The 24657-nt window shown below is 38.5% G+C and overlaps 1 protein-coding gene and 1 long non-coding RNA gene across 2 annotated transcripts in view; one reads left to right on the forward strand and one right to left on the reverse strand.

The window, feature by feature from the left end:
* The window catches only part of LOC107069354 (Krueppel-like factor 7), a 228228-nt gene that overhangs the window by 111113 nt on the left and 92458 nt on the right, over window positions 1-24657 (forward strand). The gene's annotated exons all lie outside the window — the stretch shown is intronic.
* On the reverse strand, window positions 824-23889 carry LOC149033271 (uncharacterized). Its single transcript, XR_016175754.1, has 2 exons — window positions 23733-23889; window positions 824-2243 (listed from the first exon to the last, which is right to left on the reverse strand). It is a non-coding gene; the product is annotated as an uncharacterized LOC149033271 (long non-coding RNA).

Genomic DNA, 24657 nt, shown 5'->3' on the forward strand with positions numbered 1-24657 from the left:
TTCGTCTTACTTGCATTTAACGTACCGGCTTTTATCCTCTCGGATTCATATAATTTTTAAACTATTATCTTTTTGCAAAATAATTTTTTGTTTGAGGTGTATAAATATTTCAAAAGCAACGCATTTAGTGCATGACTAAAAGTAAGTAAATTCATACAGGAATACGAAGAAAGGCACACACGTATATACATGTACATCATTTCTTTGTATGATAAAAAGTATAATTACATGCACGATAACATATAGGCGAGCGCAACTGCACACATACATCCACATATAATAATTTATATTTGAAATAAAATTTGTATTCAGCAAGCAAGTACACTACTAATTAATTCTTTTATTTATCTTGTTCCAGGTGAGTAATATCTTCGGACATATTCAAAAACCGGGTGGAGGAAGGTCTTTTAGCGATAAAGCGTGGAAGAAAGAAAGAGAGGAGGCAAAGCTGACAGGGGTAAGAGAGAAAATTCGCTTTGGTGAGCACTCTCTAGTTTTCTTCGCGCTCATTATTTCAAACTCTCATAAGTGTGTTATGTGCTAGCTGCTTTGTCTCTCGAGAACGTTGAAATTCGCGAAAGAAATCTCACTGTTAAAGAGAGTAAGAAAGAGAAAGAGTGAGAAACATCTTAACAGTATATGTTCACTCGCGGTGCTCTATTCATGTTCTAATCTAGGCCAATCAAGCGCACGTTACCAGTATGAATGGAGAGAGGAATCGACCCTCACATTCTATCTTCATCTCTCTCTCTCTCTCTCTCTCTCTCTCTCTGCGTATGCATGTGTGTATGCGAAGCGTGAGTCTGTGTTCGTAATCTCTTCGTACAATGAAGTGTGTGAGAAAGCTCGTAAATGCGTACTCGCGGCCCTGACGTGGCCTGTACGATACGACGGAGTTTACAACGATGACACGTTTACTGGAAATAGAAACTCGCGTAAGGCCCATAACAGTACACCCCGCACGTTTATTCTTGGATGTGTTCTATGATTGCTATTCGCTGTACGTGTCTATTGACAAAAATACATATACCTCCTATACCGTGATAAATTTTCACTGAAATATGAGAATATTTTTTTCTAAGAACTTTTTTTTGCTTAATTGAAATTTCTTTTTTATGCCCAGTACAGTGATTGCAATTTAAATCTGAATTTTAATTATTTTCTATCGCCCAAGAAACTTTTTCCAAACTTTATCCGAATGGTGTGTAGGATTGATTTTAAGCGACCTACTTACTTAGTCGGTGAATTTTAAATTGATTTAAATTAGAATAACGTTTATCTAGTAGATCTGTGATAGTGAAATGAGAAAAGTGGATGAAAACGAACTGCCCCTCTGAAACTTTTTGTAGGCGCATACATGTGGGAGAACATGTTTATTGCATACATAATATGCCTCAGGGCGCATTGGGATTGAACGAACCTAATATACTCGAACATCGACTACGATCTTTGTTTAGAAATTTAAAAAGGTTTCATTTTAACAACTATAACGAATGAAATAAAATCAATCGAATGACCGTCGATAATTAACGAAATAATTTATTTGCGGATAATAACGTTTCGGCTTTTCTAAATCATAAATTTTCTACAATTCTTGTAACTTCAAAACCCATCTCGCGTTAAATCTTCGGTCAAAAGACATCAATTCATTCGATTGGAATGGTCCACACTAATAACAATAACAATAGCCATCACGATAAAGACGTCATAAAGTTGAAGAAGACTTTTTTCCTATTCGGATGGACGATCAGAAATCGAAACATCCGGAAAAGAACTGGGTCGATTTTAAATGCATCCAGCCGCATTGCGACGTCATAAATAGCGAAACGTTCGGTTCAGCAGCCTCAGTCATTCTGTGTCATCAACCTCCCCCTGTTCCTGCCCCCTCACCTCGCTATTTCTACTTGCTCGCTCCTGGCCCACTCATCCCATCGGTAGTAATTTTCTCTCTTTCCCCCTTTTAAACTCCCCAGACCCCCAACCCCCACTTATCCCCCTTTAAACCTCTCCCTCTTTTCCCCTTGGACGTTCGATCTTTCGATGTATTGCCCGATGAGAGTACATATACGAATCCCATGTTGTACGATAGGAGTCCGATCGAAGAGGACAGTGTTCGGTCCTGTCATGTACAGAGATCCGTTTATCGCCAGTTCCCTTTGCATACCGGTCACTCTGTAACCCTTGCCTCCGGATATACTGGGTGTTCTCAATTGAAACGATGCTTCAAGTTCGTTGTTTCCATCCTACAACAAAACGACGAATGTTAATGCGAATAATTACGATCGGATGTATCGGTGAAACTTTCAACAATTACATTGTCAGGAAAGAGAGAGAAGAATTGTTGGATAGAATAAAGTAACAACGTGTGCGTTATGAGAAACTAACAATGCTCGATTGTAAGTTAAGAAGATGTTATTGGAAGTGCGCGTGAATGAATCATTGTAAGCATATTTTATTTAAAGATTTTTTCGGGTCAGTTAGTTGTATTAGTGTTAATGAGATGAAGAAAGGTTGCTACTCGTATGAGATTAATTGTTATAGGATTAGAATTTTGTGACGAATAATATTTTGTTCTGTAGTATAATAGTTCTCTTGTCTTACTTAGTCCCGGATATAATGGTTTAGTGTTTCGTCTAATAGCCTATCAAATTATAAAGACTGCATTATATTAACTATTTAATTTATAGCTAGTCCTGAATTATTCCTAAATTTATCATATATAAATTATAATGTATCGAGTTGCACAAGGAGTTCATACTATTCGATGACGTATTTATACAATCTGTTCTTGAGAAAGAATTTGAAAATCTTTTTGAAAAGATTGTTTCTCGCGGTAGAATGTAATGTCGCGTAGAAATAGTCGAGCGGTCGTTACTACTAGAGAAGAATCTTTTTACGAGTTAGTCGGCCCTTTCTCTTCCCTAATTAGCGGAATCTGGCTCGGTGCCAGGAGCGTCGACGTCGGCCGGTACCAGGGGCGGCTGATCGCCCTTCCCCGGCACCCTTCCCCGGCACCCTTCCCCGAGACAACTCGGCCGAAACGACATTCGGACCGCAAACGTTTCGCATTCCGACCAGCCGCACAAATCTCGTCGACGCGTCTCTGACGTCCCGCTCGAGAACACTCGCTTATGGACAACGTGAAACGGTCTCTTCTCAAAGTGTTCTAATCTACCAAAGGGTTCAATCTCGACTACAAATCACACCCCCAAATGCAATCAAACATCTTCTCTTACAAACTTGATTTATTATTATATATTATATTTAGGACAAGAAGAAAATGAGGACGATCGTGGAATATATTTTTCTACATCATATTTGTCATCTTTCGAATAAGAAGAAACAATCGATTCTATAACAAATTGAATGACAGTATCCTAAATGTATCATGATCGATCGTAAGGAACATGTAAAAGTAGAGACAGCAGACTAGGGAATACTCGATTACTATCGTGACAGTACGAATGGCATCGCGATACGCTTGTAGAATAATTTCGTTTACCGAAGAGTCAGATAGAAGCTGGCACCCTTTCTTCCTTCGTTTTCTTCTCATTTTGTTCTCTGTCTCTTTCTCTCTTGTTCTCATGTTCTCTTTTTCTCATTGTAGCCCCTCTTGAAAAAGAAGGGTAAAGTTGGTTGCCAAAGGGACGACTGCAAGGTTTACGACCCTCGAAAGGCCCTTGGCTAACGACGTTACGCGTCCACCGACACGCCCGGTATACTTTAGGAGCTCTCCAATTAATTATTCCGCGGGATTTCGGCCCGATTTAATTACGGTTCTTACCGTTTCGGCTTCTTTCTTTCTCTCTTTCTCTCTTGTGTCCTCTTATATACTTTTTCTCTCTTTTTAACTGTTGTATTTTCTTTTTCTTACAAAACGCGTGTCCAAACATCCCAAGTGCGATTAACGCATATACTAAATTTACTAAACCTCCTTAGATAGAAATTATTCAATTAGCTTTCTACTTTATCTTTTGTCCTTGTATTTTACAACCACTCTCCAGAGGAATATCTAATCCGCTTATCTCCACGTAGATCGATAATGTAAGACCTTGACTGTTCTCGTTACGCGATTAATCATTGAGGTGTCTAACTTGAAATAAAACAAATAAATTAATTAATAGAGAAAGGGAAAGAAGTTGTTACAGGAAATGTTGTGTACAAATATTTCCAAATTTTTCTTTTTCAACGATTGAAGTTAACTTTGTTCTATCGACAATTCGAATATATTTTATTTCTCTATTTTTATTTGTCTTGTTCTTTTGCTAGATGAAATAATTATTGAAGGAAAAATAATATTGATACTTTTCACAGTTTTCTTTGGCTTTCTATCCTTCGTTTCGATAAATTGACGAGGAAGATCAAAAATACGTGCCGTGGAAAAATACGAGAATGAAATCGAACGATAAAGATGGTGTCGATTTCGATGCAATTAACTAATTACGACGATGATATTCGATCAACCGTAAGCTTATTATGTACACTAGGATCTATGTTTCGTTTATGTTTGTATTAATTGATGCTAGATGAGTACTTTTATTAATAAGATATCGTATTATTTAAGTAATTACTAATCAAAATTCAGTATACTCGATAAATAATTTGTTTAATATAATGTTTGTTGCGCGCTGAAAAATACAAGTCAATAATATCATTAAATAAATTTTGCGACAGTGTAAAGATAATCCATGCGAATGTGTGTGTGTGTGTGTGTGTGTAAGCAATGATATTATACCCTCCGGAAAAAGTGCATCTCGTAAATTGAAAAACAAATATATTACGTCCTTTGCGATGTACTTTCGTTGGAAATAAAATATTAGAGGAATGAAAAAAAAATTGTCCGTTGTAGGAGACGCGTCAAGTGCAGTTTTGGTAGAGACAAGACTGAAGTAGAGACACGTCGAGACTAGGGCCGCATTTAAGCGCTCTATCTGTCCTTCTCTCTCTCTCTCTCCCCTTGATGAGATAGAATGAGGGGTCTGTATCACCCTCACTGACGTGGCATAAAATTTCCAACGATTTCCACTCGGAGATTTCCCCCTGCTCTTCTACTCGGCCCCTTAATGTCTTCCTTCATGACGTCTATATGCATGCAGGCACGATTTCCAAATGAATTCAGGCTGAAATGAACGTTGGACTGGCTCGCTAACTTTCTCTCTTTCTCTTTCCCTTTCTATCTTTATCTCCCTTTTCAAAATTTCCCTCCTACCGCGACTCATTGTGACATGCAAAATTTAATCTTTTTCCAGCACTCTGGCGAATTAAAATTGCGTTTGAAAGCAGGCTAAAGCGATCTCGAGGCTGATCGAAAGCCGGGGATTACGCACGCAGGATCGCTAATTAATTTTAAAAACACCCTACACCTCTTTAAACCACCCTTAAACCACCCAACACTCTGTATCCTCCGATACAATGCTCCAACGTTGAATTACGAACACACCGAACTACTTTTACATTTTTTTTTCTTTGTTCATTAACTTTTGACAAGCATAATAATAAAAATACTTAATTAAGTGTGATGAAATATTAGACGATGTTCGATGTGTTTTTACTCTTACTAAAGAATGTACGTAATTCAAATTTAATTTCAAATTATATAGGGTTTATCTATAAAAACAAAAAAAAAAGGAAAAGAGGGAGATCGCAAAACGTTATCCGTAAGAGTTGAAGGAGGAGGAGGAGGAGGAGGCGGAGGAGGAGATCGTTTAGGGAAATCTCCATAGCGAGAGAGGAGCATTATCCGTAATTTCCGTATATCAACATCCTGCTAGTCGATCCTCCGGAAGGATCGGATTTTGCGTATATAGGAGGATGATAACGGCGAGAGGTGTTTAATATGCCAGGACACGCGGCGCATCGAAGGAACATTAGCGATGTGTTCTCCCACAGGATTTCCACTACCAGAGATATATAGATAGATATATGTATAGGGTGTTTCACAAATACTTCTGCAAACTTTCCGAATAAATTTTGCCCATCCAAAAATAATTATTCTCAAAATTTCAGATAAATGTGCAATAGGATTTATCTCAAAGTTGTATGTATTTTTGAAACATCCTATAAATAGATACAGATAGACAAAAAAAAAGGCACGAAAGGACGTCACTGGTCCTGTTCGATAACCGACGTAAGAAAGAACGGGAAGAGCTAATGGCGCGCGTGATGTTGGTGATTCGGAAAATTGTAGATCGGAGGGCGTATAATCGAGCTAATATCATCGACCCGATTCCCATACCATTGAGAAAACCGCTCGCCTATCTATGCTTTTCTTCTCCTCGTTCTATCTTCCTTACATTTATCTCTCTCCCTCTCTCTCTCTCTCTCTCTCTCTCTACCAGTTTTACACACTTTGTCTGTTTCTATCTCACTCGTTCGTGGAAAAAGAAAAGAGTAGGAGAGGGTAGAAGATTCGAAGGAAATTTCGCTAGGAAGCTTCATTTTCCACGGCGCTGCTTCCGTTTAAAGCCCGCATCCCTTCCATCATCCAACCCCCTACCCCTTACCCCATTTGACCCCCTCACCATTCTTACTTTATTTCTTTCTCTCTTCTCTCTCCTTTCCTCGTTTTGTAAAAGCCGCAAAAGGAGAACTGGTCGCGTCCCAGAGTGAAATCTTGAATTTCCCTATTGGAAGACGATCTCGAAGGACGAAGACTATTTTCCAAGATATCTCCTCTTCTCTACCCTTCGAACCCTTACCGAAAGTGCCGATTTCACCGACTCGCATTGTTTCCATCCATTGCTTTCATTCGCGACTCCTTCTGCTATACGATAGACGTCAACGATCTTCTCTTACTCTTCCTCTTCTTCTTCGTTCGATGTTCGGAAAGTAAAAAGGTCCTTGCAAAGTTTCTCATAGTCGTTTTATTAATTATAGATAATTGTCGGTTTTCATTCCAAATCATTATTATACTTGAATTATTCGATTTGTCAATGGACATAGTGTTCATGGGTTAAATATAGTTTTTAAAAGAATAATTTTCTTACAATGATCATCGAAGGAAGAAATAAAAAAATATTCATAAGAGATTAACGTCAAAGTCTGACTCATCATTTCTCTTTTTGTTCGCTTAGTTCGATCGCCGTAAAAGATTGAACTTTACGTTTATCGTTCGACAAACGTAGGCGTTAGTCACGCTCACTCGACGTCGCACGTCGTATTTTCAATGTTAACATCACCGATCGACAATCAACCTTATTCCAAGATCCTCCGAAGGAATTATGGAAATTAATCCACGTCTCTTACCATTGAGATCCTTTTCTACTTTCTTTTTTTATTCATTTTTCTTTTTTCTTTTTTCTTTTTTCTTTTTTCTTTTTTCTTTTTTTTCTATATTCTTGTCGTCGGCAGTTCGTAACGTCGTCGTGCTACGAGCAGAATTATCTTAATCGTCGACTGTTGGATTGGGAGATGGAAATCGTGGGCGATTTGCGAGAATTCACCTTCTCGCAAATCGAAAATCTACGCTGGAAGAGTAGAAGGGTGAAGAGAACGGAAGACGATCACCGTCAGCGTCAGCGTTTCTCACAACCCGATGATTCCTCCAAAAGGATTCTACCTCTGATCGTTCCTTTTCCTACGAACAAGAAAATAAAAGGAAAAAGTAAAGGAAAAAGAAATAGAAGAAGATTGAAGATCGAACATCAGTGTGTGTCTTGAGTGAGAAGAAAATACCTATCTCATCGAAGGTGAGATCGTGTCAACGAGCTGATTCCTCTTTCTCTTCTCGTTCGTTACTCCTACTTTATTGTTCCCAAAGACCAATCGATATTCCTCCTTCGTGTCAATTCCTATTGGATCGTTGGAGCTGGACGAAAACGAGGTAATTCGATTAAATGAGAGAATACACTGATGTAGCAAGAACAGTTGAGATAGGCTTAAAGGGAGCAGAAGAAAAGAGTCCTCGTAACATTGGGATATGGTTCTTTCGATGCGCTCGGGGGAGGCGTTGTCCTAGCTGGATGATAGGAGAAAGGTTACGAAGGTTGAAGCTGGGTTAGAGGTATAGGTGTAGGATGTGCATCGAGACGATGTTCCTACCATTTGGTAGCCAGACGCAACCCAGTCTCTTACCACCCTCCAGGGCGCCATCCATCTACCCTCGCCCCTTCCTTTCCTTTTCCCGTGGGAGTAATTTCCTTTTTGCTTCGCCTTTCCGTACTATCCTCAGTCCTCTTCCGTCTCTTTCTATTTCTCTTTCTCTCTTCCTGTTTCAGTGGAACATCTTGTACCGTATTTTGCCAACTAGCACATTCTCCGATGCTTACATAAAAGATCGTTTTTTTGTTGTTTTCTAACGACGACGATATCAACCATTCGATTTAACTACGATTTTCGGGACGCTCTCTCGTCTCCCTTGTCTAGGGTCGTTCCGTATTCGTAAGTAGAAGGGACCACCCTAACGTCGGTGACCCCCAAAAGATCAAGATAACAAGCTTACACTCCCAAAAGCGGGTTAATTAAGGCCTACTCCAGGGTAATCAGGATCCTTCGAATGTCTTATCGAGCGCGAATATTTAACTATTCTCTTCTTTAAACATCCATTGTTACTTACTTTTACTATATTTTGTCCTAATGGAATACACTCAAATACACCTAATTATAGGAGAAATCAATAGTAGAACGTGTTACTGAATTATTTCCGTAACAATTTGGAGTCCAAATGAGAAGAGTATTTTTGCAAACTCTGCAACGAGTTTATTATTAGATTGGTCTGTTTCAGGATTAATTGTACGTGCCTATCAAAACGTTCAAATAATTCCATTATATTATTTAAAGTTCGTCCAATGCACATTATCTACGCGGGAATACGATATTACGTATATTTATTTTATTCGTTTGATTTAGAGTAGTAGCCTTTCGACAATCAATTCGAGAGCAGACACAAAGCATCGACTTTCCCCTTCATTACCTTTGATCGGCTCGAACGACACGAGAGGAGGAAGATCGGGTAAAGCTCACGATCGCTGCCATTTATTGGAAACTCGTGGACCTCCTCTTTTACCCCCTCGAACTCCTCTTCCACCTTCTCTCTTCCTGCTTTTGCTTCACCTTCCACTCATCGCTCACGATTTTTCATTTCCTATTAATACAACCAACCTTTGCTCCTTCCATTCACTCCCCCGTTCACCCTCACCCCACTCTTCTTCACTCGTTATTTCTTCTTTCTTTTATCCTTGACTCTCTTCTCCCGATATTTTCCGATCGCAACTTTGACCGATACGTTTTCTTTTTTAGGGAGCGAATTTTTTATCCTTTAATAACACAAGAGCTTTTTTACATTTTATTTCGAAATATAAAGAGAATGAAATATTATACAAAAATGTTATAGCAAGTATAATAGAGAAAATAAAATAAGAATAAGTTGGATGTATAGCTACTTCATTTTTTTATCAATCGATATTATTTATACATAGACAAAAGTGTAGTAAGTTTTGATATTATTATTTTTACGTCTTCTTTTTTGTTTTTCGAACGAACGATAATCATCGTTATTCTATGGGTGATTGGAATCGCTTGCATAAAAAGCGAGGTGGGAGGGCAAAGGAGAGGGGTTTAAAGTGCGATTAATTATTCTCTCTCAGCTGCGAGTCAACGAGCGAGTGCGATGCGTGTACACAAGCTGCTAGGGGTTGACGGGTGGTTCAAGGGGGCTTTACGGAGGGGTTAGAGGGGCTGGAGGGTTAAGGGAGGAGGAGAGTATCGAGTGCACTTTGTCGGGACGTTACCACCACTGTTTCCACGCGTGCTGCTTCTCTTTCTCTTTCTCTCTTGTCGTGTTTGTAGGCCATTGTCGAAGGGCCATGCTCTCGATTTAATTGCGGAAACACGTGACTGCCTCGTTAAAAAAAAAAAAAAAAAAAAAAAAAAAAAAACGAAAAAAAGAAAAAGGGAAAAGAGACGCGAGCATGCTCTAAGAGGGTCAAAGCGGCAAATAAACGAGGATAAGTGTTGGTAGAATCAGAGGGGAAAGTCAAACTCAAATTTATCCCTAAATATTCTTTTTATCTTCAGTTATTCGGTTTCAAGGTAGGGTAGGAAGGAATCGTCTGATTTTATAGAAGAGTAAGTTAAAATATAATAATGTAAGTACTGTCTAACGATAATCACTATAAAAGGGTTCTTAATGAGTTTAGTGTATTGAAATTGGGTACAGGTATCATTGACGGCTGTAGTCATTTACAAGAAAAATATTGAGACATGAAATTCCACAAACGTCCAAAATTCAAATAAGAAAGTTCCATTACTTTTCAGACAGAAGATATAAAAGTTAAGTGGAAAGTTTAAGCTTTTAGTTTACGTTTGAATTTAAAGATTTAAGAAACAGAATAATATGAAATATTTTACAGTGAATATAATTTGAACAACTCAACTATTTTAACTGAATTCAATTGCTAAAACAGCAAGAATTTAGCGAATTTGCTTGTTGAAACCGTGGCAAAGAAAAATTCAATATACGGAATGTCAGGTGGTATGTGATGTCGACTAATTTCGAATGAACGTTTGAACACATTCGAAAGTTCGTCGTCGTGCAAGTTAAACGCGTTCGAAATGTTTGAGAGGTAAATAGAAGCGTAGAGAGAAGCTTAGAAAACCGATAGATCGAACCTAGATAGAATGAGGAATTCGATAAAGGTGTAGGAGGGATAGAAGCTACCCTGATAAATAGATAGATAGAAGAAAACAAAGATAGGAGTAGATCGAGGGGAAAGTTGGTAATTGCTCCTGGCAATTATTTTCCCTGATCTAAAAGTAGCTCAGAAATGAGACCTCTTCTCTATGCGGAAAGAACGTGGAAAGAAGGGAGGTTGGTTGGGGGAGGTAAAGATGACGGGAACAAAATCGGAGTTGCTAGAAGTTAATTAAACGCGAACAGGAGTTCGCGCTTGATCGGTTGCTTCAACGAAAATTCCATTCTGTTTTCATCTTCTTCTTAGAATTCTTTACTTCTCTCTATCTTTTTCCAACTATCCCTCGTTCCTCTTTTATTGCTTGTTTTTATTCATAAGATATAGCAAGTTATTCGTTCGAAGTTAGCTCGCAATGTTCCTTCCTACACTTAAAAATTACACAAATAAAAAAACAATTAATAGGTCGAATAAAATTACATAGATATTAGATGTTAAACAAGTAGACAATGTTGTTTGATTGCGAATGGAGTTAAATCGAGAAGAGATCGATACCGAATTGTGATCACATTTCGTTCTTCCTCTCAAATTAACCGTAGGATTCTCTGTAGAACTATCTGGAAGCAATCGGGAATACGCGTCGCAGTGGAACGAGTCTCGCGGGTACTATAAGAGTCGAACGAAGTGCAAAGTAATCGACGAGTATTTGGGATTACGAAAACCGAAACTTAATCGAACACAATTTTCCTATATCTCCGTTAAAAACATTACATATTTTTTCTAATTATGGAATATAATTATTGGTTAAACAAAACAACTGGAAAATATAATAAAAATTATCAACGTCACTTAGTACTTAATCTAATAAATCAATTGTCATCCGTATTTTTTATTCGGTAGACAGATAACGCACGGTTCAGTTTATGTTTGGCTACTTTGTTTTAAAAGCACACAAACGCAAATCATTCGTGCTGAAAGTATTTCATTGAAATTTATGTATCGTTATATAGATTTTATGTACGCAAAATTTAAATAACAAAGTACAGAAAGTATTGAAATGTAGACATACATGCATATATGTAGTTAAAGGTGTAAGCAAAAGACAAAATTAGTATGATTTTAAAGGTATTCGTTTGTCAGCACTTTTTCGAGAGTAACTTTGATGCGAATTCAAAGTTGGGAAGAGATACGTCACCGAGAAGAAGTAGAAGTAAAAGTAGTAAAAGTAGAAGAAGTAGAAGAAAAATTTGTGTGGCTCGATGTCTCCGACGCCCATTGCTGCCGCCCGTTGCTGCCGCCCGTTGCTGCCGCCCGTTGCTACCACGATACCGGATGCGGTTACCAGCCGACAATAAGTTCTCGTCAGACGCAGCATTGCGAGTTTCCTAGAGAGTCGTACGCTCATTCCTAACTTCGAAAGAGAAGTTTCGACGTAGCTGCGACCCGCCGCGAGCTAGTACCATCTACCAGAGAAGATGTTTCCCCTTATCCTACAACCCCAAACCCACCTTACTCTTCTCATCCCTTCTATCACCCTTTATCTCTTTCTTTGAAGTAGAATCTTGTACCGTTGGATGAAAGTTACACTTACGTCTTCTAATTGCCACTGTTGTTGTCCCACCATTCCGAAAACACTTACTTCGCGTTTTTACATTTTCGAGGCGTTAAAATGGTTAGAACGATATGCTTTCAAGCATAAGGAAGAGAGAGAGAGAGAGAGTGAGAGGGAATACTCGTAGTTGGCTCGAAAGGAAAAAGGAGTACTTAAAAGGAAAATCGTCGTCTCGTTTAAAAGGCGACAAGTCGCTCTTTCGAAGCAAGAAAATGACACCGACAGCAAATTTAAAACTTTTTTAAGAGAACATTTTATGAAATTGAGATAGGTATTACGAAGCTGTTCAACCGAGAAAAGGATTTTAACTTTACTCTTGAAGTCTCTTCTTTCTTTTTTATTCCTTTATTATTTATTTTTCAATTTACAATATACAACCAAAATAATGCGCTCTCTCTATTTTATATTAAATCTTTGCAAACATATTTTTTAATTAAAAGCGAATATATTACAAAGGTAATTAACCGAGGCAAGAAATTTTTCATTTAATCTTATCGTTTGTTGAATTATTCAAAAATCTACAAATGTGTGTGCATACATATTTTAATATCTTGACGTAATCTTTGGAGTTGTTGCTGAAAGAGCATTTCTCGAGTCGTAGGGTTGTCAAATTCGAAGGGTGCCAATTTCCGAACTTGATTTCTGCAGAATGTCGAACTACCGATTCGTGTGTTTCGACCAAATAAGAGACAAAGAAGTAATAAAACAAAGGTGTCGGTGTACCCGAAAAGAAAGAAGGATAGAAAAATAAAAAGAGAGATAAAGACTTCGTCTTTGAGAGAATTGCAAGTAGTACTTATGTAGAAGAACGTCGGAAAGAAAGATCCTTACATTTCAAATTAAAAGGAAATTTGAAATACCGAAGGACTTTCTCAAAGCTCCAACTTTTTTTCCCTTCTTAATCCCTCCTCCTTTTTCTCTTCTCTCCGACACTTTCAAGAACGCGTATTCGTTCATCCTCCTCGTCGCGTCCTTTCTTTTACTTCCGGAGTATTTCAACTTTTCAAATTGAAATTATTTCCGATACTCGTCCAAGTACTCCACGAACAAAGAAAGTATTTACCAAGAATTTATGCACGTAATATCGACGCTACACGGGGGGCTATCACGGCACATTTTTTTTCAAACTTATTATTTTTAGCATGCACATTAATTTGAAGTTTCTTTCTTCGCTCGTTTAAGCGAGATATACGTATAAGGGGGAGCGGAACAAGATTTGCAAAAGTACTTGTACCTTTTTAATCCAAAGCAATAGATAGATGGAAATTGGTTCTTTCCAAATGCGACCACCAATGAACACATTTTCGTTCCCTATTGTTCGGAAGCGTACTCGGTGTCCTGTGTTTTCCAATTGCACCTACATATATAGATATACGTAGGGAGACACGTGCATCTACAAACCAAACAGCGTCATTGTTCTCTATGTAGGTTGCCAGCTTTGCCGGCCTTCGTTTCGTACTAACAAACGGAAAGCGCATAATAAAGTAGAATAAAACGATCTTATCCTATGACAATGGTTTCTTCTATTACTTTTTAATATTAATGTTGTAAGGTGGAAGCATAGGTGTTTAAAGGGAGAAAGAAGATTTTTTTCTTTTGACAGCTTTTTATTTCTGATTATTATTACCTTCGAACTTCGAAATGAATTTTTCCTCTTACATCTTACTGGCTGCACTTTGTTTCTTTCTTTTATATATACATATCTATATATATATATATATATATATATATATATATATATATATATATATATATATATATATATATATTTTTTTTTTTTCCAAGTTGAAAAGAAATGTTATACCTACTTTGTAAAAGTGGAAAAGTGGTTAAACTTGGTCCATCTCAACGTCGCTGCACGTACTGTGCTCTCTTGAGGAGTTAGTTAACTCGTAATACGCGACGTTTGCGGGACTTTCTTCATTTCTAAGGAGTACGAAATCTTCCGGTTGACGTTTTACTCGACAGCAGACAAGAGCTCATTAACATTTTAAGAGGTTGCGCAGGTAACGTTTCTTTCTCACGAATAAGAGAGATTCTAGTCAAATCTAAACGCATTAGGTATCGCAAAGTTTTCAAATCGTTCATGTAACGGGTTGCAAACGAACAAACGACAAAACGAAAAAACGACAAAACGAAAAAACGAAAAATCCAAGAAAATACAAAATATCGATACTATTTGTACGGAGTTGTAGGGGTCTACGGCAGCTCGAAAAACCGCAGCCTGTGAAATTCAACGCCAAGGTAATTCGAGAGCCGTGAGACGGCTGTTGAGCAAGAAGGAGGTAGCTGCTTAGGGAGGAAAAGAGAAAGGGTGTACCGGCAATGCTTGCTGGTGGTCGGGGGTGGAATTTCGGATGGGTTGCCGGGTTTGCCGCTCGGGTTTCTAAGTTTATTAAGTCCGACCGCGACTTGCCTTATCTAACCGAGGGAGTCCACTGCCATCTCATATATCCACCCCTCTCCCCACTTTCTTCTTTTCTATATCTCCCTCACTTTATTCTTTACGCCGGTCTTCCTTTCTCTCGGCCGATCTTCTTTCGTTCTACGATCCTGGGCCAACCGTAAATTCATATCTGGAATAATTTTCACCCAGGCAACTTGGCTAACGGCCAGGGTTTCTCGTAAACTCTCTCGACTACCCTCTGGCCCTTTCTCTCTCTCTCTCTCTCTCTCTCTCTCTCTTTTATATATAGATAAAATAGATCTCTACTATCTTTCACTCTTTATTCATCATCTCTCTGTCTTCTTCTTTTCTTCCTTTCTCTTCATTTCAAGAACAGAAGAAACCTCCTACTCTTATTCCCATCTCCCTCTGATTTTATTTCCCGGATAACACCTTAGCCTCTCATCTTCCTCTTAAACTTACTACTCCCTTGCTCGTATTTCATCAACAAACGGCACTGGGACACTGGTCTGGAATAAAGTAAGTAGCATGATTCTATCCACGTTGCTTCTATAACGTATACTTTTGCTATTACCAGTTCTGATTATTCCATCGAGCGAACATTTTTCTTTCTGTAATAAATCTTCACATTTTTTTCCATGCAAATCTTCATGTAACTTTTTACTTTGGAATTATTAGATTTGAGTTATTTAATAATGGTTGAGACCCCTATTCGGTTAAGCTGTCACAGTTTTACGATATTATCTCGTGCTCCTCGTTAATGAGAGAAAATTATTATCATTTTGTAGATTCTTACAAGTTTTATGGAATGTTGGTTACTCGTAGTCTAGATAAAACTGTTCTAGCATGTTTCTTGCGGAGAAAATTATTCGAATGATCTACATTCTTTATTACGTGTTTCGCTCAATTTTATCCTTTTTTATTACGTCAAGTACTGATAACTGAATTTATCTTTTTTATAATCCTAATAAAAAACCTAACCTTCTTTTTCTTATTTATTTTACTAGATACTTTAAATTAAAGTAAATCCTTATGTATATTTGAATATTTTTACGATCCGTGCTCCGACGTCTTCGAAAACGGAAAAAGTTTAAACGGCTTTTTCGAATAGTAAACGAACCGATTGAAATCATGCTTGGAAATATTCAGTAAATGTGTGGGTGAAGTATACACAACGATTCTCAACACGTACGCAAGCAAGCACTTGGTTCCTTTTCGTCGTGTATACACGAAACACGTGCGAAACACCGTTTCGGTTCGTGGCTGCAGACAGAATTGGGTTGCATAGAATAGTGAGGAAGATAAATGTTAACATTTCTCCAGAATTCAAGTTGATTTTCTCGAACGAATGGAAGGATCGACTGCGAATGGTACTTGCCACAGTAATCGATTAAAGTGTAAGTTGCCTTTTAATCGTCTAACACAGAGGTATCCTACCTATAACATTCTGTAAATTACGAAAGAAATGAATTTTACATCTTCCTTTCAAGACCTTACATGAATCATCTTTTAAATATTTAGCGTTATTATTCGTAAAGTAGGATGTGACTCAGTTGAATTCGTGATTGCGACTTAACGATAAACGCCAACGTTCACGTTAGATGACATCACTCGTGAATTCCTTTACAAATCATTATCGTCAAAACAACATTTACAGTTTGTTGTTATTATCAAGAATATTACTATATTTCTACTTAATAAGCAAGTACTTTGAATTTTTCTTTTAAATCAGACAAAATAAAGCAATTGCATTCGTAGTCGCGAATAGGAAGGATCGATTAAATTAGTAAAGAAAACCGAAGGTCGAGAATGAGATAGAAAAGCGCTATGCAAAGAAGCAGACAGAAAGCATGAGAAATAGTAAGAGAGCATCAAAGTTGAGATAAAGAATTAATCCAGCAGATTTCCCTAATGAGTTCTCTTTGGACCGATAGAGGAAGATGCTATCATCAGCGTTTCCTTTATCCCTTTTTTTTCTTCTACCTTTCAGACGGTGTTATTTTTTTCTTTCTTCCTTTCTTCCTTTCTTCCTTTCTTCCTTTTTTTTATATGCAATTCCAGAAGAAAGAGAAGAAAAAGATTGGAAGAAAAATGGGAATAAAAAGATTTCGGTTTTGTCCACTTGAACGAATCAAGAAACTGTTGAAGCATATAATAACCTTACTCTGCGTGAAATTATAATGAAAGTAGAACGATAATCGTTATGGGAATGAAAATCCCAGAAGCCGCTTAAGTTTCTTATCGTGCGAGTGTATCGCGAGATAATGTATGTACATATTTCGATGTAATCTCTTAATGAGCTTCGATCGAGAAGACAGGATTAGACTAGGGGGAGAGAGGAGAGAGAGAGAGAGGAAGAGAGAGGGAGAGAGAAACTAGGGATTATTAGGTGAGGAAACGCGCGTATACACCACCCCTCGTCTACTGACGTTTAGTAATCACAGCTGCTGCCATAGCAAGTTACCTTCTGCCACTTTCAGCGACATCAACAAACGCTAGAAACATTATCTCTGAGTGCATCTGCAGGAAACACTGCTCTGTTATTATTAGCTAACAGTGCTGCCAAAAAAGATCTTATCGATAAAATCACCATCATTTACAGCATTTTTCTCTTTGTTATTATTAAAATAATTTCAGGGTTTATCTACATAAAATTTGTACAGATACTCATTGTCTATACGTGCTTGTAATATAGACGAAATATTATTTTGAGAAACGCTATATAAAAGACAATAATTATTACTAGACTTTTATACAGCGACGGTGTAAAAAAACAAAAAAAAAAACAAAAACAAAAAGAGAAAAAAAAACAGAGAGAGAAAGAGACTCTATTCGCATACTTAAGTGTGTCATGGTAGGAGTAATATAAGCAAACCGATAGCAGCAAAAGCAGCCGTCTGCCTTGGAAGTAGAAGCGGAAAGGGGTTATATTCGACACACGAACGCACACACTCCCTAATCCTACTCTGCATATTAAGCGATCTGCGATGCCACCCCGTCGTTGCAGGTGACCCCCACCTTCCTCTCCAGCTCACCCTCCTAGCCGAGTTCGATATCGAGTATTCCAGGCTGGATAGACAGCCCTGGCACGTCACTCATGAACTCTATGCAGTGGCATATGCCGATGATTGGCCGCCGACCGTCAAACTCATCCCCAACCCGTTTTGATCTCGACCCGCGTGTCTGCGCCCTTTCTATTTTTACGTGCTATGCTTGTATAGTCGTGCTTACCCTTTTCCTCCTCCACCCCATCCTATCCTATCCGATCCTTCCTCTGCATCCCTTCCTCCTCCTCTTCTATTTTCTAGTTCTATCTTTCTCTATTGAATAGAGGCGTCACCGATTTCAACGACGCTCGTCAAACATTTTGATTTGGAAGCATTCATCGACAACATGCACGTACCATATCGTTGATTCGATGTCATTCAGAATGGAATTTTTACTTTCTACAACAATTTATCTTTTCTATTGGAGTAATAATATCGAAGGTCTTAAGCAGCAATGATTTGTAATATAACTGTACTGAGGTTTTTTTTAGGTCATATGGATGGAAATAACCAGCATGCATATGCCATATCGTTTGATTCGATCTTATTAAAATCTAAAATAGAGAAGTTCTTTTTAAAAAGAATCTTGCAGACAGTTTCTATTTTATATCGAGAAAATGTTACCTTCTATCGGTCCTCGCCAACCAACGTCACACAATTTCTTTTACCAAAGGAAAACTCGTTTCATTATGCAATCTCTTTACCTTCCGCTTAATAATCACGTCGAGTGCATCCTTGCATGCAATTTTCTTTTTTCTTCTTTGCTTCTTATTTCTTTAAGCTCAACCCCATCCCCCGAATCCATCCCAACCATTTGTTTCAATTTATTCTTCCTGAAGACGGTCGTCGCGGTTTTATGTCACATGGTCAGAAGATACTGACAATAATTGTTTTTTTTTTTATTCCTAAACTAGACGTAATCTACAGATTTGCTTGAAACAGATTTATTTCTCTGTTTGTTTTTATTTATTAGCATATGCGAGCGCGAGAAAGAACACACCATCGACCAACACTAATCTTCGTTTCTCGATATTATCCTCGCAACTACGTGGGCAAGAGTCGACAGTAAATTCGCTACGAATACGATTCGCATTTGCAGTTTGATGGGGCGTACTCTCGTTTCTCTCTCACCCACGCAATCGTGACACGTCCAACCTAATGAACTTCGTATGATAGAGTGCGACCACGAGCTGACGCTCTTCGAAACTGGACGAACCAACCAACGAACGAAAGGGGAAGAAAAAGTGAAAGGAATGTACGAATCCGGATCGAAGAAAGATAAAAAGAGAAAAAAAATTACTGAAAGAAAGATATATATATATAGTAAGAGTGAAAGAGTTTAAAAGAGGGATAGCAAGTTGAAAGGGAGAAGGGGCAGAGGGGAAACAGATGGCAACAGGAAAAATGGAAACTCGTAGACAGTGATTAATTGCATCGCTTCGCGCGACGTAACGAGCAATTAATTATTATCGGGTAATCAAATTGGCTGCTAGCCCCCCTTCCCCTCTTATTCCTTTCCTCGTGAACGATCTCGTGCGCGCACCTCGTAACCGTAATTTTTAATTAGTCGCGTGCGACGACTCTGAACCTTTTTGCAGGGACGCGAACGAACGAATGAACGATCCGATACTTTGCTCTTCCATTCTTTTATTTCGTAGCCCCCTCCCCTTTTTATCTTTTTCTTTCTCACTCGCATTATCTTTAACTCTCTCACTCTGTCTGATACTATACTGGACATATCGGTTCAGTGGTATCGAGTAATTGGAAAAATTCTGGTAGGATTAAAAGTAAATCTCTCCTTAAATTGGAATAGCAATCTTTCCTTCTCCAACTTCATACGATTTGCATATTTTTAATTCACAAATAAGATTTCCGGGATAACATTGGGTTATTCTATATGCGATATATAAGAAGTGAAACGCCATTTCTATAATCAACCGAAAAGAAAATAGATAGAAGATAAAAAAAGAAAAAATAGAAAGAGAGATAGGGAATCTTGAATCGCAAAGAGGACTGCTGCTGCTGCTGCTGCTGCTGCTGTTGCTGCTGGTACTGGTGCCGTTACTGGTGCTGGTACCGGTGCCGGTGCTGCCTGGCTTCTTTTCAAAAGAGAGAAATTTGTTCGTAGGAAAGCTCGCACGAGAAACTTTTCCCCCCGTTGCTTCTTATCGTTCATCTCGATTTGCAGACCTGCCCCTACTCCTACCCCTCTTGCTCTCTTCTCTCTTCACCCTCTTCTTCTTTTTTCTTTTTCTTTTCTTCTTCTTCTTCTTCTTCTTCTTCTTAGTTCGTCGGGGCACACAAGGAGCGTCGACCTTATCGTTCGCGATCGTCGATAAATGTTATGCAAACGAGCGATCGGACGGGTTCTACCGATAACCTTCCCCCTTCTCTTCTTCCACCTTTTCCTCCTTCTCTAGCAACCCTTCCTAATCGAATTCGACGTCGCATATACACGCGCCACAGTACAATTTCCAAGATTCTTGCAGTCGATAGCGTATCTTTTTTTCCCCCTCTTTTTTCCTTTCCTTCTTTTTCTTGCTCCACACTTAGTCAGCTGTTCGAGTTAGGTGCGTTCATTGGTGCGTTATTCTGTCTATCTTTTTCTCTTTCTATCTTTTTTACTTATAGTTTCCTCTTCGTTTGCATGACGCGTAGACCCTCCGAGGGTGGATAAAGAACACGCGAACATGCAAACGAACGTTATGATTCACCAGAACGACGTTCTGCGAACACAGGCACCACCGAGAGGGTGAATAGTCCAGCTACGCGTACTTACTTACTTACATAAATTATCTGCGAATAAGGTTGTACCTTTTGGTACTAGGGTTTCTTGATTCTTACATTGTTCATGCGAACTTGATCATTCTTTCAACGTTGCTAAGAAACTACGACTGCGTTCCAGTATCTTTCTGAATATTTTACAGGTTTTCTTATATATTTATTTTTTGTCTCGTAATATTTTATTTAAGGCCACTTAATGTGTATTCACAAAATATTCCAATCTACAACTGAAACTACATTCATACGTTCAGAGAGGTGATGTGAGAATTTTTCATTTCGGAGATTCCATTCGACAAAAAATTGATCTCTCGAATAGTAATGTTTACCGAACAGAGATTGACACGTTGAGGCCTTCTATTGCAATTCGTGAAAATAATATTTGCTTTAATATTTGTTTTCCTACAATTTTATAAATATTTATTATTTAACTGAAATATAAAATCTCATAAAAGATAGCCTTTTTCTCTTGAAGTCGTTGCACTTTTCTTCTATCCAAAAAATAGAAATAAAATGTAATTAGATAGATATTTGCGCTACATCAATAATATACAGTATTTAATTAATCCATCTAATAATAAAGTTTCATAAAGTTTTGAAATAAATCTTGTTGGATTATTAAGTAGAATTGGTTAATCCAAAATGTAAAAGTTTTCAACAAAATCGTTAGCAGTCGTTTGAAAGAAATTATCGCTTGACTCAACTGTAACGGTACGATGCGGTCGTAGCCAAGCGTAATTACGTTGGTATGCAGCTCACGAACGTCCAAAGCAGCATCGTCGTCTCTTCCTACGCGACTTCCAGAAAAGCTAAAGAGAAAGAGAAGGAGGAGATGGGAGGAATACATTTGGAGACTCGAGCGGTTGTTACTTAAATCGCTTTTTACCGAGTTTCCGCGTCCGACCGTTTTTAACTTCATTCGTTCCAAGAGGTTGAGACTTGGAAATGTTAGGCGCGATTCTTTTAAATTTGCGAACGATCAACAAAGAGTATATTTATTTAACTTAAGTAGCTTCTCTCCTCGTTTCGAATAAAATTGCAGGAAAATACAAGAAAATAAATAGCATTACCGGCAAAAGAACTTTTTTTTTGTACGAATTACGATAAAATTACATCTATCCAGAAAAACAAGCTGCACTCCCATCCTTCTTTCTTCCGAAAAAACATAGAAAAAAAAAAGATAAAAATCTTTTTCTAGCTAGTGAGAAATCCTCTTTCTAGTAGCAAACATCAGAGTGTGTGAATACATCCGAAGAGAAAGATGGGAAACGCTGTTTACCCGATTCTTTTCGATTCTATCAAAAGAGTTTGAAAAAAAAGAAGAAGAAGAAGTAACCAACGAGCACCGGAGCTTGCGAGAAATAGAAAAAGAAAAAAGAAAGCAAGTGAGAAGCAAAGAAAGGAAGAAAGAAAGAAAGTGGATAGGTCGGATAGATAGGGTTGGTGGGTGGTTAGCGTGCAAACACACATCTACCTACGAGCGTATTGTTAGCAACGTTTCTCGGTCCCGTTCGAGGCAAATCCAATTATTCGAAACGAGACCACAAGTTTTCACGGTCTCGTTCAAACCCATCTATTTATACGACGCGAGAGCAAAAAAGAAAGAAGGAGAAAAGGCAGGAGAACCCAGGAGGGTTGGGAAGCTTTCCGGGTTGGTAACTGTGCACGTTCAATGCGAGTTTGGATAGGAGAAAGCGATGAAGGAAAAGAAATGAGAGTTGTAGGTGTAGGATAAAAAGTATTACTAGGTGAGGGCTGAGGTGGGAAAAGGAGGATGGCAAAATACACGTTCGATACACGCTCGATACACGCTCGATACACGCTCGATACACGCTCGATACGCGCTCGATACACGCGTCCTTTCCCTTCCCTAAAATCTCTTGCTTGCACGCTCGTTCGTTGTGACCGCAGAGAGAGAAGTGTACGTCCGTTCGCTCGTTCATTAGGTAGCACGTGGAACAGTTACTGCGAAATCGTGAAACCAATGCTATTACACGTGCAAGCTGCAACGTGGAAACTGATAGTGCATCGTTGTAGGAGTTGAGAATATCGGCATTGGGCTGATAGTAAAGTTTTGGCAGATTTTAAAGTCAATTACGATCGGAGTTTATGATATTTTATGGAAACATTAGATGATATATTTTGGTATATTTTTTGGATATTTTTAGATTCATCGTTGGAGTGTAGGGAAGCCCTCGTTCGTTCTTTCTATCTATCCGTGTATATCCGTCTCTGTTTTGAAATGTTTCTGTTCATCCTCTTGGACTATCCTCCTATGGCAGGGAGCAAATGCACTTAGCCGTAATCGTAGCCGCGGGCGAACTGCCGGCATACTAAGCCGACGACGGCCTCAATAGCTCGCTTCCGTGCCGTCCGCTCGACGTTATCGCCGTTTAATGGCAGGTACACACGTTCAACGGTAAGCAACTAGAGCCCCACGTATCGATATTATCGATACATAACTAGGAATGTGTAAACTGTGTTTGCTGTATATAACCGTTAGTGCATTTTCATTATTTAGTCCGATTCATTTTGGAAAAAGCAAACACTTTTTACGTGGATTTTTTTTACATAAGGGAAAAAAAATAGCAGATTTCTTTTTCGATACTTTTTTATGCAATTTTTCGCGGAAAAATAATAAAATATTAGAAGGAAGGTTTACTAGCAATGATAGGTTTGAACAAATTGTCGTTATCGTTGAAATACTTCATTTTCTATATGTCACACAAGAACATCATCGTGGGAGTTTAGAAAAACCGATATCTATGAGCCTATAAGTAAAAGAAGATCTGTGGGAATATTCTTTTATATAGAAAACGATTGCAATAGAAAGAACGATATAACTCTTCACAGTTTTCATTTCGACCATTTCAAGTTCGATACAGCAGTTCGATGTTGTACCGAAAGAATGGAAGAGAGGAGGCGTACTGTAACGTTTTCTCGAATTCAATCTCGTTCTCGTAGAAGAAAAAGTGAGAGAGAGAGAGAGAGAGAGAGAGAGACAGATAAAGGAAGAAGGAAAGAAAGAAAGAAAGAAAAAAAGAAGTAGTAAAGCTTTTTCGCGAGTCTGTTCTCACATTGGCACTACCGATCTGGGCTTTCCTCATCTCTTCTCAAACGCGACACGACGTATTTCAATTTGCCACACACGACCCATTTTTATTATCGCGACAGAATGCGATCGATCGAAGTCCCCATATCTCTCTCTCTTTCTCTCTCTTCTTATTCTTTTTCAAACGTAACGTAGTAACACTCACACCAATACGAAGCAACCCAGGACCACAAACGATATCGTTCATATTTTAGGTCGTTGTTTGCCATCAGCAAACAATTCCGTGGGGTTTGGCAAGCACCTCGACACTGCATACGATCGAAGCAGAGTGAACCAAAGAGAAGGAGAAAAAGGGGGAACTCCCTTTCTCTCTCTCTCTCTCTCTCTGCTTCTGCCAGACCGGCGTCTGTTTGTCGTGCCGCGCGTCGTTTAATGAGCCAGGAATGCCGAGGATTTTATCGCCGCAGAACTCCCTCTCTCTCTCTCTCTCTCTCTACGTATACTACAGGAATAGTAGCTACATACCGTTGAATTACTACTCCGCGTATGCGTGTGCGTGCGCTTAGGTATATATACATATATGTGTGCGTCGACGAATCGCGTAAAAAGCTCCTTTCTACAAATTTGTGCTTGCATTTTAATGCTCGCAAAACCTCTACCACCGACTCTCAAACTCTACATTTCATTGATATTCTATAATACTTTTTTATACGATCGTGTTAACTTTTTAAAGGATTACAACCTTGATCTATAGGGGCTTTTTTTTTTATAACGACATTTATCTGTTTTTCTTCGTAATTAATCGGTAAAAGCGATGGGATTAAAAGTTTCTTTTTTAACGATTTCTCAAGTGAAAATGAATAAAGTAGTCCTACTAATGAATGTTTATTAAAGAAATTCTTGTATAGAATAATAAAGGTACCTTCGAACAAAGAGAAAGACAAAGAAAAGGAATCAGTAGGAGGCGCAAATCCAGATACATTATCCAACGTAACCATAACGGTAGAGAAGGAACAATCAGCCGGGTCTGGCAAACGGAGGCGAACTCTGTTGGTGGTCCCTTATTCCGTCTTGTACACGGCCTCGTATACCAAGCAGTTTCTTTCCTTCTCCCGTTCCCCAAAGCCCCC

Source organism: Polistes dominula, unplaced genomic scaffold (genome assembly GCF_049000335.1).
Source record: "Polistes dominula isolate Pdom_NZ unplaced genomic scaffold, Pdom_raw_medaka contig_49, whole genome shotgun sequence".
NCBI classification, from domain to species: domain Eukaryota; kingdom Metazoa; phylum Arthropoda; class Insecta; order Hymenoptera; family Vespidae; genus Polistes; species Polistes dominula.